Source organism: Solea solea, chromosome 11 (genome assembly GCF_958295425.1).
Source record: "Solea solea chromosome 11, fSolSol10.1, whole genome shotgun sequence".
NCBI lineage: Eukaryota > Metazoa > Chordata > Actinopteri > Pleuronectiformes > Soleidae > Solea > Solea solea.
This window is the reverse complement of record NC_081144.1, coordinates 27,550,776-27,558,114: the sequence shown is the minus strand read 5'-3', so window position 1 is coordinate 27,558,114 and position 7,339 is coordinate 27,550,776. Positions and strand designations below refer to the sequence as shown.

General features: G+C 39.7%; 1 long non-coding RNA gene across 1 annotated transcript; it reads right to left on the bottom strand.

Moving 5' to 3' along the window:
- Nucleotides 1-5,870: 5,870 nt before the first annotated feature.
- On the bottom strand, nt 5,871-6,492 carry LOC131468973 (uncharacterized). Its single transcript, XR_009241764.1, has 3 exons — nt 6,359-6,492; nt 6,046-6,144; nt 5,871-5,953 (listed from the first exon to the last, which is right to left on the bottom strand). It is a non-coding gene; the product is annotated as an uncharacterized LOC131468973 (long non-coding RNA).
- Between the last annotated feature and the right edge of the window lie 847 nt (nt 6,493-7,339).

Here is a 7,339-nt window from a genome sequence, read left to right as displayed (position 1 = left end):
TTTGGTGGAAGCGTGCATCTACAGTCACTGCTACTGCGCATGCCTTCTCCACTTTGGTGTCGGAAGTGGGAGTGGCTTTGCTCGGCCAACCGTGTCACTCCCTTATCTTATCTTTGTCTCATGTTACACTCACACACACACACACACACATACACACACATTGGTGCTTATGTTGTATATAGCATGTGTTGTTGTAGCTTAGCAAGTGATATTTGTTGATTCAACCAATAGATTGTCGTTTTACATTAATGTTCACTTTTAGTGAACATGATTGTTTAATTAATTTCATTGTTTGATTTAATAAATTGTTACTTTTATTAACCTGAAGGAATGCTCTATGTCTTTTGTACATGAATACAGTGACAAATGGGGGTTGAGAGGGTCTGTGCTCGGATTCATACCTTCAATACTGTTAAATTGGAATATCTTTGATATCATAGTCAATTACAGTTATTATTTAAGACTGATTTTAGAGGCATAGATTGATTGTCTTTTACCTGTTTACAGGGTGGTGCCCCGTTCTAGAATTAATTAACATTTCATTAATTTTCCAAAATATTTAATTAAAATATTTTATTACTTTATCTTTTATTACTTTATTTTTATCAATCAAATTATTGCCACTATAGTTGATGCCCAACATATTGTTGCCACGTGTGAGGATTTGACTCAACTTTTTATAAGAAATTAATTATTACATAATTAATTAATTATTAATATTCTAAATTCATAACCGATCACGCTCCTAATCCCAACAGCGGGAACCGAGCCTCTGCTGCTGGAGTCCGTACCGACAGAGCGAGCTGTTGCATCTGTTCACAAAGGGAATCCAAAACTGTATCCTGACGAGCAACAAACTCCTGAAGACCCTCAGCAACCGAGTTAAGTTGAATCCTTTGACGCTGGATAGCAGCAGCTTGAATTAACAGCTCCTGCTGTACTAGGTCTGAATCGGCTGGGTCCATTTCTTGGTCAGATCGTACTGTAATGTTCGAGAAAACACGGGACCCAAGAGCACGATTCAGAGTGTCCAAAAAAAGGTTTTTATTTTAAAGCAAACCCTAAGCAGCAAACAAGGTGAAAACTAACTGAGGGAGGGAGGTCCAGAAAAACCTCTGGCATAAGTAGCAGGCAAAAAGTCTTAGGCAGAGCAAAAACTGGCAGGACGAGAGCAGGACATGTGGCACGACGATCTGACAAAGGGTGAATGAGAATGGGTTGTATTTGTAAGGAAGGCTGATGAAGATAATGAGGGCCAGGTGTGGAAGTGGGCGGGGAGACTCAGGTGAGTGGAATGAGGTGATTGCAGGGCCGACGTGAGTGACAAGATCTGCAATGACAAGAGAGTTAGTGAGGGCAGATCAACACAGGGAAAAATAAACAAAAGACAGTCTCTAAGCAGGTGACCCTGTGACAACATTAACAATACAAAGGGTCAATGGACACAGGTCACATCAAACGGTTGCATTGAACTTTCTGCAGTGGATTGTGAAAGGCAGGGACGGAGACGGGCAATATTGCGGAAGTGGAAAAATTATGTTTTGGTAATATGGCTTATGTGGGGTTTGAATGAGAGGGTAGAGTCCAGGATAACGCCGAGATTGCGTACAGAGGGGGAGGGAGTGACTGAGTGGCCGTCGATGGTGAGGGAGATGTTCTGGGCCAGTGGGAGGAGAGATTTGGGTCCGGTGAGGATGAGTTCTGTTTTGTTGCTGTTGAGTTTGAGGAAATTGTGGTGCATCCAGGTTTTAATGTCGGAGAGGCAGTGTGTGATGGTGGAGAGAATGACTGGGGTGATGGATTTGGTGGATATGCACACCTGGGTGTCGTCGGCATAACAGTGAAAATGAAGTCCATGATGACGGATGATATGACCAAGGGGAAGCATGTAGATGATGAAGAGGAGGGGGCCGAGCACCGAACCTTGGGGAACACCAGTGGAGACAGGGAAGGTATTTGATTTGAAGTTGTTTATGGAAACGTAATGATGGCGGTCGGAGAGGTAGGAGGAGAACCAGTAGAGTGCTGTGCCGGAGATGCCGATGGTTTGGAGACAGTGGAGGAGGATGCTGTGGTCGATGGTGTCGAATGCTGCACTGAGGTTGAGGAGGAGGAGGATGGAGAGTGAACCAGAATCGGCAGAAAGCAGGAGGTCGTTGGTGACTTTTAGGAGGGCTGTTTCAGTACTGTGATGGGGACGAAAACCGGAATGTTTCAAACAGTTTGTAGTTGAGAAGATATTGCTGCAGCTGTGAAATGATGGGGCGTTCCAATATTTTTGACAGGAGTGGGAGGTTGGAGATGGGTCTGAAGTTGTCCAGGTTGTCGGGGTCCAGGCCAGGTTTTTTCAGCAGGGGTGTGATGGTGGCTAGTTTGAGAGTGGGAGGAACAATACCAGAGCTGAGGGAGGAGTTTATGATGGTGGTGATGAGTGGCGTGAAAGTGGGGATGCAGGCTTTCAGAAGGGGAGCTGGGGTCCAGGTGGCAGGTTTTTAGCTTCATGTCTGAGAGGAGTTTGGTAGTGTCTGTGGGGGATAAGGGAGCAAAGGAGGACAAGCAGTGGTGTGTTGTCATAATGAGGTCGAATTCTGGAGGGGGGTGAGCTGAGACAGAGGTGTGAAGAGTGGTGTGGATGGTTTGGATTTTGGAGTGAAAAAATGATAAGTAGTTATTGCATTTGTCTGTGGTGAATGTGGAGGTGATATTGTCCTTGGGTTTGGTGAGCTGCGCGAAGGTGGTAAACAGGGTACGTGGGTTTGATGCATTGGAGTGTATTATTTGGGAGAAGAAGTTTGACCGGGCGGTGTTTAAAGCTGTGATGTACACTGTAAAAAAAAAACTGTAAAAAAACGGTAAAAGCACTGGCAGCAAAGTTTCCAAACGAATACCGTAAAATTACAGTAAATAACCGTATCACAGAACTACATACAATAACTGTAAAAATACAGGACTACATTTTACAGTCAAAATTAATTAAACTACAGTATATTATAGTTCATAAATACCAATTATAATGTAAAATAACATTCATATTATGTCAAAACACATTAAAATCAGATACCTTTCCGGTTAATCTATGTGATTTCACAGAATAAAATATTTATTTTAGGAAACTATTTACAGTAATTTCATGTTAAAATCAATTTTTCCCCATGTGAAATAACAAAGTTATAACGTATAAAAACAAACTACTCTCATAAAACTAAAGATAAATGTCTGCAAATTTACAGTATTAATCTGTCATTTTAGAGAATTAGTAGATTAAAAAACAACCATTGGACAGTGGAAAAAAGAGCTAAATACATTACAAATACATCAAAAATAGCTACATTTAAGGCCAATCTCTGTAAATTAAGTATATTCAGAATTTTTTTTCATGGAATGGCCTTGTCTATCTAGAGTGATTTCCTTTTTAAATATTGTTCTTTCATGTACAATGACTGAGAAATAATGTATAAAAATGCTTTAAATGCATTAAACCAATGATAAATGTCTGCCCATTTACAGTATTAATCCACGATTTTAAAGAATTACGAGATTTAAAAATGTTCATTGTACAGTGGAAAAAAAGCATGGTACATTAAAAATACATAAAAAAATAGCCACATTTAAGGCCGATCTCTGTAAGTTAAGGGTATTTAGTAGTCATTTCGTAAAACTGTCTTGTTCATCTACACTGATTTGCTGCATAATTGTGGTTTCCCCAAGTAAAAAAACAATGACACAATTTTTAAGTGAATTGGATGATGGAACACTGTACATCAAAATACATTAACAGGTATATTTAAAGATAATATCTGTACATTTAGGGTATTAGACAGTCATTTAAGAAAACTGAACAAATAGTTAAAACATTTCATTTGACAGAAAAACAAGGATAGTAAGTCATTATACATCAAAACAGCTAAGGATGACTATTTTTTATATGAAAAGAAAAAACAATTTTTCAATATTTTTAACCCTGGGCTCAAATAACATGTTTTCAGTCACGATCCCTAATAGTAGAAACAAGATAGTTCACTGCTCCGCCCATCCAGCAACACTGGAAAGCCCCCTCCTACTCTACTGCATGGACATAAGCAACAATCTATGTTAAACTTTTTCAAAACATGACATGAGCAGTATTATCATACTGTAATCTTCAATTATCTTGAAAAACATTGTTTAAAAAAAAAAAATGACTTGTTTTATTTTTGTATTTTTGAATACCATGGAGTTCAAATAGTTACATACATATATATATATACATACATACATATATAACAGGCAATGAGTAGATTCTGCTAGTATATGTCTGATTTTAATCGCCATCTGCTGCTATGAGAGCTCGGTCAGACTGAATAATGCAGTGAAACGAAATGGCAATTCTGTCTGAGTATCAGGCTAGCAATACATTGAGTGGAGTATGTATGTGCAGTCAGCTCACACTGCATACTAGTAATACAACAACTATTATAATAATTAAACCTGACCTGACCTGACCTGTTCAGTACCTTTAAGACCTTTTGCCACTTTAACTGTGAACTGTAATCAGCAACACATCTTTCCAACACGTGGAGTAATAAGGATTGCTCCAGACATTCTTGTGTAGACTTTGGCTTTGACTTTTATTTTTAATTTTAAAATATTTTTTAAATAAAAGAAAAATAATCATGTGACGAAGTATGGTACCGTTTTTTGAAGCCATTCATTGAATTTACAGAACAATTACTATATTTTGATGTATACCGTTACTGTGATTGAAGATTTTGGCCATATCACCCACCCCTCAGTCCAACTGTGGAAAATTCAATTAATTGGACATCATTTATCAGGCTCAAACCTGTCTAAACGAGATCTCACAGCTGGCAATGCATATCAGAGCAAAAACCAAGCCATGAGGGGGAAGGAACTACCTTCAGAGCTCAGAAACAGGATTTTGTATAGGCACAGATCTGGGGAAGGCAAAAAAAAATCTGATGCAATGAAGGTTCCCAGGAGCACAGTGGCGTCCATAATTCCTAAATGGAAGAAGTTTGGGACAACCAGGGCTCCTCCTAGAGCTGGCCGCCTAGCCCAACTGAGTGATCGGGGAGGGCCAAGGGCCTTGGTAAAAGAAGTGACCAAGAACCTGATAGTCACTCTGGCTGAGCTCCAGAGATCCTGTGTGGAGATGGGAGAAACTTCCACAAGGTCAACCATCACTGCAGAAGATTTTATTTGTAGCCCTACCCCAGATCTATGACTCAATACAATCCTGTTTCAGACCTCTGCAGGCAGTTCCCTCCACCTCATGACTTGATTTTGTTCTGATATGCATCGTCAGCTGTGAGACCTCATATAGACAGGTGTGTGCCTTTCCAAATCATGTCAAATCCATTAAATTTACCTAGTCAAGGTGTAAACACATCTCAAAGATGACCGACATAAATGGAAGCATCCTGAGCTACATTTCAAGAGTCATAGTTATAGGTCTGAAAACTTAGAACAATGTTAAATTTTAGTTTTATATTTTTAATAAAATTGCAACATGTTCTAAAACTCTCTTTTCACTTTGTCATTATGGGGTATGGAGTGCAGATTGATTAGATTAAATACATTTAAATGATTTTAGCAAAAAGCTGCAACATAACAATGTGAAAAAGCTGAAGGGGTCTGAATATTTTCTGAACCCATTATATCTATTTTACAAGCTAACCAGGGCCATGCAAACACATCAAGGAACATGTAAAAAAGGGCCACATGGAGGAATATTACACCAATACCACGCACCAGCATAATATACAGCACAACCAAACCATATAGTTGTTTATCATTGCCCCCTACCTGATGTACAGTTACTGGAGAGGGACTATGATTTGTTTTCTATTGTGCATGTGTGTTTGTACACTCACTTTGGCTGCGCAAGGTGAAGTGTCGAGGAGTGTACGTTTTCTTGTCCACATGACTCATTCTACAGCAGGTACCATCAGTGCTAATGAAGAGAGAACCAGGTCATTATTTCCATTAGAGGATTCATCAGGATTTTTTGATTTGAAAGTATATTTCACATTAATCATCACTCACTTCAGGTTGGCACAATTACAGCACTACATGTCTGCCTTGTGATCCACAAGCCAATGAGCATTGCTAGCAAAGCCAACAATGTGCCACTTTTCTTCCTAACTAAGAGAGACACATAAGAGCAGAAATAAAGAGTGATAAAAATTCCCTTTAGAGATTATACTCAGCACATTACTCCACTCCTATCAACATTATGTTCTTAAAAGTAAGATTTGCATGAAAACATTAAAAACATGTCAATCACAGATCCGGAAAATGCTTCTCTTTCCAAAATAGATTCATGCAGTTATATACAGAGAAATCAATATGGTCTTACTTCTCCAGGTCAAAGTCTCCTTTTTTACAGGCATGACATCATTACAAGCAGCTCGCACACACATATAGGGAAAAGGGAGAAAAGCAGGTGGAAAGGAGACGCAGGAGTCAGGACTGGATCTCTGGATCTTTACTTGGCAACTGTGGCGACAGACAGAAAAACAAAAATCATGAGCTGTGTGAGAACTAGAGAATGCTTTTTAACTTGTTGCAATACAACAATACATTTTGCACAGTCTAATTAAAGGCGACATAGAATGCTTGTATCACACATATATGTTAGTTATGGAGGTCTACTTACATATATTAACTTGTTTTCATGGTTAAAATCCTCCTAATCGCTGCAAACGAGCCGATCAAAATATCTCCTCACTGACGCTCTCGTCAGCCGCGCTGTTTCAGACCACCCAGAACGTGGACTGTGTTGTGATTGGCCAGCCAACGAGAGCTTTCCTACTGTCCTGTGATTGGCCAGGTACCTGGAAGTGACGTAATAGATAGGCCAGCTCTCAGATACACAGCTCCCCCTCTGGCACGGTGGATGCTCTGCATCTCAGCAACTACAACGAGAGTAGTTCTTCTTCTTCTGCGGTTGAATGTACGCAACCGGATGTGCCCCAGACTAGTGCCCGCACCGGGAGGCGCTACGGTGGTGAGGATTTCTGATGACGACATCAAACTACGGAACTGCCGATCCGCTTCGCAGAGCCCAGGAAAACAATACAACACTATTTTCTCAGCAGTGGCTGAACTGTTTGTTCTGAAACTTTAGGGTTTCATAAACGAGGTAATGACGCAGATACACACACAAACGCAGCGTTAATTGGAGCTTCCGGTCTATGTGGCCTTTAAGTTACAAAAACACAAATCGGTTCTTTAAATAGGTTACTTTCTGATTTCAATGGTTCAGTATTTAAAGTTCAAAAAAGAAATAATAAAGCAAAAATGAAAATAACTAGTACTGAAAATAACTAGTACCGCG